The 12,644-nt window shown below is 31.4% G+C and overlaps 1 long non-coding RNA gene across 1 annotated transcript; it reads right to left on the reverse strand.

Annotated features, from left to right (window-relative positions):
* Positions 1 to 316: 316 nt before the first annotated feature.
* On the reverse strand, positions 317 to 8,776 carry LOC127708256 (uncharacterized). The gene is made up of 3 exons (XR_007985219.1): positions 8,622 to 8,776; positions 2,675 to 2,911; positions 317 to 519 (listed from the first exon to the last, which is right to left on the reverse strand). It is a non-coding gene; the product is annotated as an uncharacterized LOC127708256 (long non-coding RNA).
* Between the last annotated feature and the right edge of the window lie 3,868 nt (positions 8,777 to 12,644).

The following is a 12,644-nucleotide window of genomic DNA, read 5'->3' on the forward strand; positions in this document are numbered from 1 at the left end:
GTCTCTTGGTATCTTTTGTCTCTCTTTTACACGACCCTGTCTTTTTTTTTTTGGTATAGGCACCATCCAAAAAAATCGTATAAACAAAGGTAGATAGTTAGTAATAAGAAAAGTTGTGTAAAAGGTTGACATTTGTCCTTCTATATGAATTGGAAGCATTGTATATATTTTCATCATATTTAATGTATGTGCTATTTTATTACATTCATGACATTTGATATCTGTTTCAAATAATAAATTATCACACATCGCTTATCATTGTTATTTATTTATAAAATATATATAGTCAATTGAAAAGAAAGACATTGTGGTCAGGATCAGAAACGACATTGGACCCTTTTTTTCTCTCCATTAAAGTACAGCTTTTGCTCTTTCTTACGACGTCTGCAGCATGGCATCCGTTCATATAAGCACAAATGTATGCACAGTGAATATCGCTATTGACGTGTGTTGTTTCAATGGTTCCGTCTAGTCCATCATAACTGTGACCTTCAAATCCACATGTATAAGGCAAGGTCACTGAAAATATATTAAAGAAATAAAAAAAAATATTAAAGGTTCCTCCTAATTATTATTAATACCCTGGGGAAATCAAATCAACGATCACTATGAAATCACTGAATATGCAGATAAACACACCTAACAGGAGAAAACATAGATCAAGTGGAGACGATTAACTGCATTATTCAATAATCTTTCAGCAAATGCTAATAACAATTTAGATTACTACATAATATATAGATTCAATATATATCGAAGAAGATAACTCGATAACGTGCTCTTATCAATTTACATAATCCGCATCCCCCTTTTAAAGGTAGGCAACATCAGATTCATAATGATCATGAAACGAAACATAATCCCATGCCATAAGCCCCAGTACATTAACTATTGTTCAAGTTGAATAACTTTTTCAAGTGTAATGGAAAATTGAAGTTGCAATTTTAGTGACTGTCACTTGATAGCCTGGAGAAATTTCGTATCATTGTTCCGAATTCATTTCGTAGTTTATAATCAATTTAATACATCCGGATTGTATTCAGAATCGAAAGTTGCATTGAATTGTCTTTTTTACTGTGAGATTTGCAATTTAATGTCATTGTTATCAATACACTTTGGAATAATAATTCTTCAACCGTATGGTTGTATGAGGGCTTAATAAATTATGATGAGCATGTGTATATTTAAATTGATAATAAATAGACAGTGTCAATTCACAGCAGAATTTTTGTTTTTTTGACTGTTGCTATCCATCAAATCAGTCCAATATAAACGTTATATACTGACATAACCGATATTCAGAAAAAGTCCCAATATTTCGATTAAAGAATTCTAACAACATTGAGTGAAAATATATGACATCGAATGAATTTCAACTTTGAATGAAACAAATAGCATCAACAGGAAAACATATTTTGTTCTGATGCATTCTAGTGATGTCTGTGTATATCCAATAATGCGTTCGAATGCAATTGCAAAGAACATGACACACTCATCAAACATGTCAGATTGACAAAGAAAATATATCTGATCTATGAGTAAAATCCAGTAAAACCCTGGTTTCCATCGTTTTTTGCCAACATTTAAAATAAAATAGATAATAAAATAATGAAAAATGTTGATGTGGATTCGTGAGAAGTTAAAACCACTCGAAAACCAGAAGTGGTTAAATTTTATAATTTTAAAGAAATAATTGCCGGCAATGAAAAACACAGTGTAATTAGAAAAGGTGCATACACTGAAATCCTATTGATAATGTTCACGCATATTTTGGCATTGCACAAGGTCGTGTGCATCTCATATTGTTTATGACTCTTCTTACACTAAATCCGTTGGATGTGTACTGATTGATACTTTGGTCTATGAGAACATGATTTATTTATTAGTTGTTTTTGACTTTGAACTAGCTTTCAGTAACTGCGAGTACTCTTATATCAGTGCTTTGTGTTATTGATTTTTATTTTTATTTTTCCTTCTCCAGCTTTTATTGCAAAAACGCAGAAGGATGTTATATAACACAGCCAAAATTACATAATGTTTTCCATCAAAACAAATATATTTGTAAATCATTACAATAAATAGTATTTCAGTTTCTTAAATATCAGAACATTGTTTTATGTTAGTTGTTTTTGTGCTTTGTTCCAATCTAGTGAGCTTAGTCTTTTGCAACTGATTTTTACAGTTTATTCTTATGCTGTGCTGTAACACCACTGTTTATGGTTATGGGATTGCTGAGCGCTCACAAATATGTTTAACCCCGCAACATTCTTTATGTGCCTATTCAAAGTCAGGTGCGCGGTTTTAAGTGGTAGCCATTGGTTCATAACTGTCATAAGTGTTATTCGTAAATTTCATTGTATAAATTTAACTGTTTTCCCATTTGAATTGTTTCACATTTTTCATGTTGCGGCCTTTTATAACTGACTACACGGTATGGGGTTTTTCATTGTTGAATGCTGTAATGTGACTTATAATTGGTTTTATGTTTTTCATTGGAACTCTGGTGGATTATTGTCTTATTGGTAATCATACCACATTTCCCTACTTTCATATAATATAACCAGTGATTAGATTGAATGAAAATCTGATCTGCTGCTTTATTTTTATCGCCCACGTTATATATGTTGTCAATTTTGTGTAGCGCTTTTTGAAACATAAAAACAAATAAACTAACCTGAATTTAAATCCTGCAAATATAGTCCATGTACCTCAACTTAACATAAGGCTAAAGGATTCGGGTCTTTCAGCTGTATGCGAACATACCTTCCAATGGTCCCGTGAGAACAGGTAGCATTTAGATAGGTAGTTGCCTCCTGTATGTGATGGCACAGTGAAGTAACTCCTTCAAACCAATGGGTTGAGTTTTTGCATGGCTTAATGACGTCAATGTTGAAATTTGAGAGTCTCTCAGCTACAATACATATCAAAGATGACTACAATAATATACAACTTGTCGTATCACAATATCGTCAACAAAATATTCGTCTTCATAACATAAACAGTACCTACAATTTTTCTGCACCAGATGCCCATTTCGACAATCAATGTCTCTTCAGTGATGCTCGAGGCCAAAACATTTGAAAATCCAAAGCTTATTTAAAAAAAGAAAAGCCATTAACCAAAAAAGTATAGCCAAAGCCGGGCAAGGAATCAGAGCTTTGCATGAGGCAGATATATTCCTGAATTTAAAATAGTTTCCAAAATTTTGTAACAGCAAATTTTAATAACACAAAATCCGTATTTTCATCCCAGTAACAAAAAAAATGGCTACTGGGTTGGTGATACCCACCCATCTGTTATACAAATATCGGACGCACAAAATTAATTTAATGTTATTTCAAATTTTAGACAACAAAATCATGATAGCGTTTGCAGAGATCATTCACTGTAACTTCACCACAAAGAACTCTTTTTAAGCAGTAATCCTCGACCAAGGAACTGTTATACGAAATTAAGACTTGAACCTTCGTATCAATTAATTCATCTTCATAGATACCAAAATTAAATTTTGTAAGTCAAACGCGCCTTTCGTCTACAAAAAGACTCATCAGTGTCACTCAAACGTTAAAAAGGCCAAATAAAGTCCGCAGTTGAAGAGCAATGATGACCACATATTCTGATAGAATTAGCCAAAATGCGGCTAAGGTAATCCACTGTGAATTACATACACTAAAAGTAGGCGATGGTGGAGTATTATTATAAGCCCCGTCTAAGAAACCATTTAGAATTATGATTCCAACCATGAGTACATAAGTCTTACAAATTTGTAATTTTGTTTTGATTTTATATAAATCGAGATTCAAATTATATGAATACAAATGTCAAAAGTTTTATTCATAAAAAAACGTTGTAATATACATCCTTACTAACATCTATAGAAAACATATAAAATATCTTGTAAAACAACTGTGCTGTGAACATTTCGCCTCGTGTACTTATAATTAATGAAATTATATGTTAATTTTCATGGCATGTATGACAATTGTTTTCGATTTGTTTCATTCGTTGATGAAGTCTAACGTTTGAATTTGTCAGTCTTTATAGACTTCCCAATTTTCAAATTTACCTTGGAGTTTTCTTAACACGACTGTAAATCGAGACAAATGATAGTAAAAGATTTATAGTAACGGTGATAAAGTATTGCGATCGGATCGGGAAAGTTCTAATAATGGATTCTGAGGGAAATTGTATAAAAATATCTGTAAATAATTATCAAAGGTACCACATTCATTAAAGACACCAGGCATACAGTTTGATTTGCCAGCGGTTACTGCCATCTCCATAAGACTTATCTAAAGCACTCGAAAATCAAAACAGTGTGAAGTCCAAGTACCGAAAACATTATTATTTCGAATAATTCAAAATTTATAAACAGTACAGTTACAGAAAATTAACCTATAAATGATATTTCATTTTAAAATTGTCCAGAAATATGATAAGTTTCTGAAATAAATAAAAGATAGTTTAACTACCGTTTCACACAACCACAAAAGGCAAATCGTTCATCAGTATTTAAATATCATACAAAATAATGACCAAATTACTTTTCACTGAATAATGTGGTTCGACACTATTATTTAAAAGCAGGCCTATAAACTGCTTTACAGCGATTTATGCAAAATTTAAAAAAAAAAACAGAACATTTATATAGATTTGATATTTCTGATCCGGAATGAAACAAATAGCTTTATGACAATCGTTAAAAAGATCATAAAATATCAGATCTCGCGTATTTCGTTTTGCAGCGTTCATATCATTCTGTAATCATATGATAATATATCATTTTGATTTATTTAATTGAAGATTAGACTAACCCGATTTATTGCACTTCATTATTGTGTTGTGTTCGTTCTTGTTTTATCTACTAATCACACGCATAAATAAAAAAAAAGTATAATAATAGGTAAAATAAAAAATCTTTATTATTGTCATGTTTTGACTATAACAATCCAAATAATGCCTTGCTTAATTTAAGATAAACATAAACAAAGGGGCATTAAGTGTTATCCTTGTCCGTCCGTATGTACGTCCCAAAATTGGTTTCCGTTCTCTAACTTTAGTTTGCTTCAACCAAATGGTATGAAACTTATACACAATGCTTATTACCACAAAACACAGATGAAGTTCGAATTTGGTGTCACTTTTACCGTTCTCGAGTTATGCCCCTTTAGAACGATATATGCAAGCGGGGTATCATCTGTGTCCCATGGACACATTCTCCATCATTTGTTTTTAATAAACTGAACTGAAGAAAACCAATTACACTTTAATGTTCTTTTAGACAAACTTACGGATTAGTTTAAAATATAGCATAATATATTGAAATGTGACCCTACTCGATTCTATACGGTTTTTTTTCGATGATAATTCGCATAAGGCTATGAATCGTATTTCCTTTAAAAAGCACTGCATTTTCGTTTTGTTAACTAAATGCACAGTTTCACAGAATAATGATGCTCATTTCGACAGACATTTTTCAAACGTATTTAACCTTTTATAATACTAAGATTTTTTCCACATACTTTGATGTTGAATTGTATTTGATTTCATTCATTATTTAATCGGTAACTTTGACAACCCTTAATTCTTCTTTGACGACCATTGTTCTCGATAGGCGGAATAAAATGCGAGCCATTAATAAGGATCAGTTTTATATTCGATTTCACAACAAAAAACTAAATAAGAATGTTTCGGTTTGTTAGCAACGTTGTCAGACATTGTCATTGTTTGTAAATATCCTAGCATTATGTCATAAGCACAAAATAGTTCTGTCTGAAAAGCCAAACATGATAGATAGAACAATCTCGCACAATTCATTATACCTTTTTTATGCCCTTCCTAGGGGCATTATGTTTTTCGGTCTGTACGTCCGTTTGTTCGTCCGTCTGGCCATTCGTTCGTTCGTTCGTCCGTCCGTCTGTCCCGCTTCAGGTTCAAGTTTTTGGTCAAGGTAGTTTTTGATGAAGTTGAAATTCAATCAACTTGAAACTTAGTACACATGTTTCCTATGATATGATCTTTCTAATTTTAATGCCAAATTAGAGTTTTGACCCCAATTCCACGGTCCACTGAACACACAAAATGATATTGTACCGCTTCATGTTAAATGTTTTTGGTTAAGGTAGTTTTAGATGAAGCTGAAGTATAATCAACTTGAAACTTAGTACACATGTTTCCTATGATATGATCTTTCTAATTTTAATGCCAAATTAGAGTTTTGGCCCCAATTTTACGGTCCACTGAACACAGAAAATGATAGTGTGAGTGGGGAATTCGTGTACTATGGACACATTCTTGTTTGAAGTTTTTTTTTTCAAAAATTATTTAAAACCTTTTACATTTCATATAATGATTTTACCACATTAAGATATTGATGAATATTTAAAACAAACATGCCGAGAATACTTTCGTTTTGTTCTATTAATGTTTATGAATTAAGCAACACTCGGTTAGTAAGCAAACTTCAGATTGATCGGCAAAAAGTGTTTAAAATTGATTAAAGAAATTAAAAAAAAGCTTGCTTTAAAAATAAACAAGCAATTTTTCAATTTGATACAATCTATTTCATTATGTGCAATGTCGAACAGATACCATTGCGATTATTTATTTACGCCAATTCAATATTCATACCGGTATAAACTCCGTTGTAAGCGTACATTTAAATTGAGGCGACAGTAACTTACTGATGTTCAAATCTTGTAACTCGATAAGGAAGAAACAAATTAAGGTCACAAACGAAAACTGAGAGAATCGCAAAAGGAGCAAGGCAGGAAAAGCATCTCCTACTATGCATGCATCACTCGCCATTCTAACAGTAATCTGCAAAAAATTCACACATTATAATGTTTTACACATTTTACATATGCAATACCTCGTCCTTGAAACATTGTCTCTTTCGCATGAAATTTATAGTGTTGTTTTAAATTTTTTACAACACTTGCTATTTAACCTTTTAAAAACTATCGAAAATAATGTTACAAACCAAGCTGGGGTTGTTAGTTTAAAGCGATTCTGCATACAAATTTAGCTATCGTTTTGTTTTGTTTTGTTTTTATTTTAGGGGGAGTGGTAGCATTTACATATTTTTCAAACAAACGCACTTCAAAATAACTGAAATACATACTGTTGATAGAATTGTTAAAATTGTCTACAATTGAATATAGATTTCATGTTATACATCACAAAAGTATAACAAGGTAAATTCAAAAAGGGGAAAGTCCATTAAATCTGGAAAAAGCAAACGTTGACTTTATTAACCAACAGAATGAATTGAAATCAACTGTCATATTCCTGACAGACGAAAATGGTAGGTTAAACTTGGTGATTTAAATGCTTAATTGTGCATTTAAAATAATGAATGTACAAACATAAAGATAAAATCAAATTTGCTGACTTTTTGATTCGTCTTTAATCTATGAACGAAATTTAAATAATATTACAGGGATAATAAAAAATTCTTTATTATTTGTAAATGATAACGGAGAGAAGAACATATGTTGTGAATTATTTTATAATTTTTTAAACACTCCCTTAAATAAAGTGTTCACATTTTTTTTCGCACTTTTCTCTGTTTAAATTCATGACAAAGCAAACAATATAACTGTCGACCTGCCTTCAAGATTAGATACAAATATTCTTTTAATTTCGTTGTTTTTGTGGATTGATGAATACCTGGATTTTTGTAGATACTTATCATCGCTGTTTTCTAAAATTTAACATGCAAGTCTACAAGAAATTGGTATTTCCTTGAACACTTAAATTCTGAGTTCACCTATACCATGGACAGCCATTGATTGAGGATTAACTGCGTTTCCTTCTATCGAAGTGGTATTGATACATTTTTCACGCAACCCTAAAAGAAGTTGATATTTTGATGAAAATTCAAATTCTTGATTCAACATGTTCAACTGTTCCAATGAAATCATAAATTACATGTTCAGATGTGTATGGCCACGAGTGCAAAAAATAGAGTATCAGTGGTTGTCGTTTGTTGCTGTATATTATATTTGTTTTTCGTTCCTTATTTTGAACATTAATCAGGTCGTTAGTTTTCTCGTTTGAATTGTTTTACATTTGTCATTTCCGCCTTTTATAGCTGACTATGCGGTAAGGGTTTTGCTCATTTAAGACGGCCGTACGGTGACCTATAGTTGTTAATTTCTATGTTATTTGGTCTCTGGTGATTTTGTCTCATTGTCAATCATACCACATCTTCTTTTTTTTATATCATGTTAGTCCAACATCAAAAGTTGTGATGTCACTTAATCAAGAATGTTTAAAAGCCTCGTAAAAATACAAATACTTATATTAGGGACAAAAAGTGCCCATATCGTATCTTCTGCTTTCAAATAAAATTGAGAATGGATACGGGAATGTTTCAAAGAGACAATAACACGACCAAAGAGCAGAACACAGCGAGAAAATCCCGCACCCGGAGGCGGGCTTCAGCTGGCTCCTAAACAATATTGTATATTAGTTCAGCAAAAATGGACGCCACACTAAACTACGAAACATATAAATGAACCAAAATTAGAAAAAAATACAAGACTAAGTATTCATTAGAACATACCACGAAAGTATATCTTATTACACAAATAAGAAATATGTTATTGATAACTTACAACAACAGTCTGTTCTACCAAATATAACAACATTACTGATAGCATAAATTGCTCCAAGATCTACAGCCCACCAATGACGTTGATCGTGAGGTGGAGCAGTGTGTGAACACCCTGTGCTCGACACAAGATTTTGTTCGTAATTTCCATCTACTGCCTTTGCACACTCTCTAACGTCATCATCATAGTATGTTGACTGGGTAGTTTATTTGTGCTTTGCAACGTTCAGTGCAACTGTAATATAAAATGACATTAATAAATGAAAACATTTCTTCTTGTTTAAAATAAATTTTTATGCGTGTAGGACTGATTGGTTCTTTCGTAATTGGGTGTGTAAATAAAAAAAGTCTATGTTGGCAAGTAATGTCATGTAATAATAGTCCAAAAATATTTATAGAAATTTGTACTCGACGATCGAGGCAATGAAGTGCTTCTACGGTCTTCCGCTTAAGTTGTCGACACTCGTTCTAATTAACCCTTCAAACATCGTTGAGCAATGGGGCCAATTAGAATATTAAAAAAAAAATGGAATAGTAGTTTACCAATATTCAATTTTGAATCATCAATTTTGAATCTATAAATGAAGAGCAGTAAAACTAGTAGTATTGACAAACAGTCAGTGAACACAAGTTTAACAATAAGATTTGGAAACAAGAGGCTCCTCAGAGCCTTAATATGTCACTGAACAAAAAAAAAGTCATTTTGAATTTTACTCTCGCCATATTGCAATATTGCAATAAAATATACAATTCGAAATTTACTTTATATACCTCAACGTTCACTTAGTCTTTGGTCGCTATTTGAAAAAGAGTATTGGACTTTCAAAGAAATCTCAAACAGTTGTCGATGCACTCGAAATTCTATTGACAATAATTCAAAGGGACTATATATGAAAAGTGTTTTATGAAACATGATCTTCAATAGGTTTTGGCTGTAAAATAAGTGGCAAAAAAGTGAGGCGCAATATACCAAAGGGACATTTAAACTCATAAGTCGAAAATAACTGACAACGCATTGAAAATAAAGACAAAAAGGAGGGAATCTCAAAGAAAAACAACAGTACACAAAACACAACATAGACTGAACAACAAACACCCCATCAAAAACTGGGGGTGATTCCAGGTGATAGGGAAGGGTAAGCAGATCCTGCTTCACATGTGGCACCCGTTAGAAAGTAAAACAAATATAAGAAATTTAAATCGAAATAAAAAAAAACTATTTATAAGTCAATATTACCAATTCATTTAAGGTAGTCGAAGCAATGACAATTTGAGACATGTGAATATTAACGAACTGAGATGATTTTTATCTGCACTTTTGGAAACCCCTAAAAGTCCTTTCCTTAAAGTTAATTTATGATTATAAAGCCTTTTGTTGTTTCAATGCTGAACATACGGACATTTTATAGAAAATCGATAGTCTTTCCTTGTACTCATATATTTGACAATCGGTACTTAATGATAAAAGATAATTGCATGTAATGCTACAAATGATTTTCCTAAAATAATTAATGAAATATTTAGAGTACACCTTCTAGTGTGCGCTTGACTTAAGTGACTCATTACGAAGTTCAGGACTTTTTGTAAACAAGAAACGGTAGCATTAGATAGAGAAACAAATGAATTAATCTATGAAAAATCTGTTTAATAAAGTCTGTGTTGTATATGTAAAAATCATCACTTGATTTACCACGAAATCACAATTTTCCATTAAATGCAATGAAACAATAAACAAAATTGATGTAAAAAACGTTTCCTCTTGGTAAACATGTATGTTAAAAATGATATATCTCTTATATTAAGCATCTTCCACATAATACAAACTTTGATACTCAAATGAGATAAATATCTGTATATTCAACAAGACCGAGTCGGGTACTCAAAAACAACAATAAAATGTTCAAACTAAGAAAGGACATTATTCACTTTTAATTATCTAGTAATTCATAAAACTAATCAGGCATGAAACAAAATTAGAAACTATACAACGTTAATGTCATTGAGGTGTTTATACGCAGAAAGTTATCAATATTGTGCCATATTTCATAATCATTTATCCGTTTATCTTATTAGCTAACTAGTTACATTCTCTCACACTCTTATCAGATGCAAATTTGCTAGTTGGTATGTTTTTAATAATATCTATAAATGAAACACAGAATTTAAATTTTTTTAAATTAAATTTAAAGAAAATAATGTTTCTACAGGAAATTAAATTCGTGTTCAAATACTTACAGTTCTCCTTGATTTGAAATAACGTGGTCAACTGTTTTAAATGGGATGGAGTTCATATCTTTAAAATCTTTTTTTTTTCAGACATTAAAGATTTGTATAGACCCCTTGCCCCTTGCATATTTTTTAAGACATTGCGTTGACCTCTACGAATATTTAGTTAATTATCTCGTTTTGCTGTCTCTACCATATAAACCATTATCTCTTTCTATTAAAAAATAGTTAAAGTTTTCTGATTAAAGCAAGAACTATTTATGATCTGATCCAAAATCTTTTAGTAGATATAGACAATGCAATTTCCCATTGGAACTCCTTTCACGCTAAAAAACTAATCAGAGATAGTAGGTTTATAATTTAGTACGACAGACTAGCGTTTCGTCTAAATAAGACCCATTTATGGTGGTACCAAACACCTTGATTAGAATTTGGCTCGTTTAATTTTCATAAAATTTAAACAAAATATTTACTTTGACCACTGACTTTGACCCTTTGACAAAAATATAAAAATTTCTAAAAACTTGAACCACACACTTTATCGGAAAAAGATCATTGGATATAAAGCAGTTTGACAAACACTAATTTTTGATCATTGAGAAGCTTAAAATTTCCTTAACAATAGAACTTGATTAAAACGTTCAGCTGATTTTCACAAAGTTACCTCCCTGTAGTGTAATGTACCACCTTAAAAACTGTTCATTCCGAGGTTATGACAAAAACGACATAGGCAAATTATGCCTGGGGGTAGAAAACCTATGCCACTTTTACAATGAAGTTTTAAAAAATCCTATCCTGTGATGGAAAGTTTACATGCACCCCTTATGTTTGGCTAAGGTGAAAACAAAGGGTTGTGTGGCATTTTGTCAACATTTATGCCTTGAGCTTCTCAGAGTTTAAGCTTATACTTAAATTATGTACTACCCCTCCCTTTAATTGAAGTCTTCATGTGAACTCAGTTTGATAGCTTTCCAACTCTATTTATACTGATAAAGTCCACAAGTTGTGTCTTTGAGAGATTAAACAGGGATATCATACCTGGGAACTAGTAGCTAAACAAAAGAAAATATCTAGGAATATTAAGAATCTCCCCGAAAGAGGCGTGATAAGTGAATCCGATATATTTACAAAGTACAACCTTTATTTACATTAATTCATAAAGAAACACAATTTGTATCACAATAATACTTATTTCTTTGAATCATAGCTTAAAAAAAATCACTACATACACTCTTAACTTTGCTTTGACAGTACATGTAACATGTTTTATACTCCTTCCTCTGTTACAATTTTTGAAGAATTTAAAAACATGCATAAATTACTGTTAGCCTTAGCTATGTGCAGTTTTAAAACAAAGCCATGTTTGCAATAGTTGTATTTATGAAGTTACTAGTTTGATACACAAATTCTGTTAAAATCTGTGGTTTGCATAGCTTTAACGACTGATTTTTTGTCTATACAAATGACCTTTATAAATATAAAACCACTGCCTTTGCAAGTTATATTATCTGTGTTTATGAACCAGGAGTAAGTGATTTTTGCCTATTTTCCCCTGTGGTCTTAAATTTGCTAAATCATTCTGCTATTTAAGTGAAAATTAAATATCAAATTTATTTTTAGACGAGAACACACTATTGTAAGAATTATGGAGGTATTTTTGTATTTATAAATAAAGGCAACAGTAGTATACCGCTGTTCGAAATTCATAAATCGATTGAGAAAAAAACAAATCCGGGTTACAAACTAAAACTGAGGGAAACACATCAAATATAAGAGGAGAACTACGACACAACAGAAACAC

This window comes from Mytilus californianus, unplaced genomic scaffold, assembly GCF_021869535.1.
Source record: "Mytilus californianus isolate M0D057914Y unplaced genomic scaffold, xbMytCali1.0.p SCAF_7, whole genome shotgun sequence".
Classification (NCBI taxonomy): domain Eukaryota; kingdom Metazoa; phylum Mollusca; class Bivalvia; order Mytilida; family Mytilidae; genus Mytilus; species Mytilus californianus.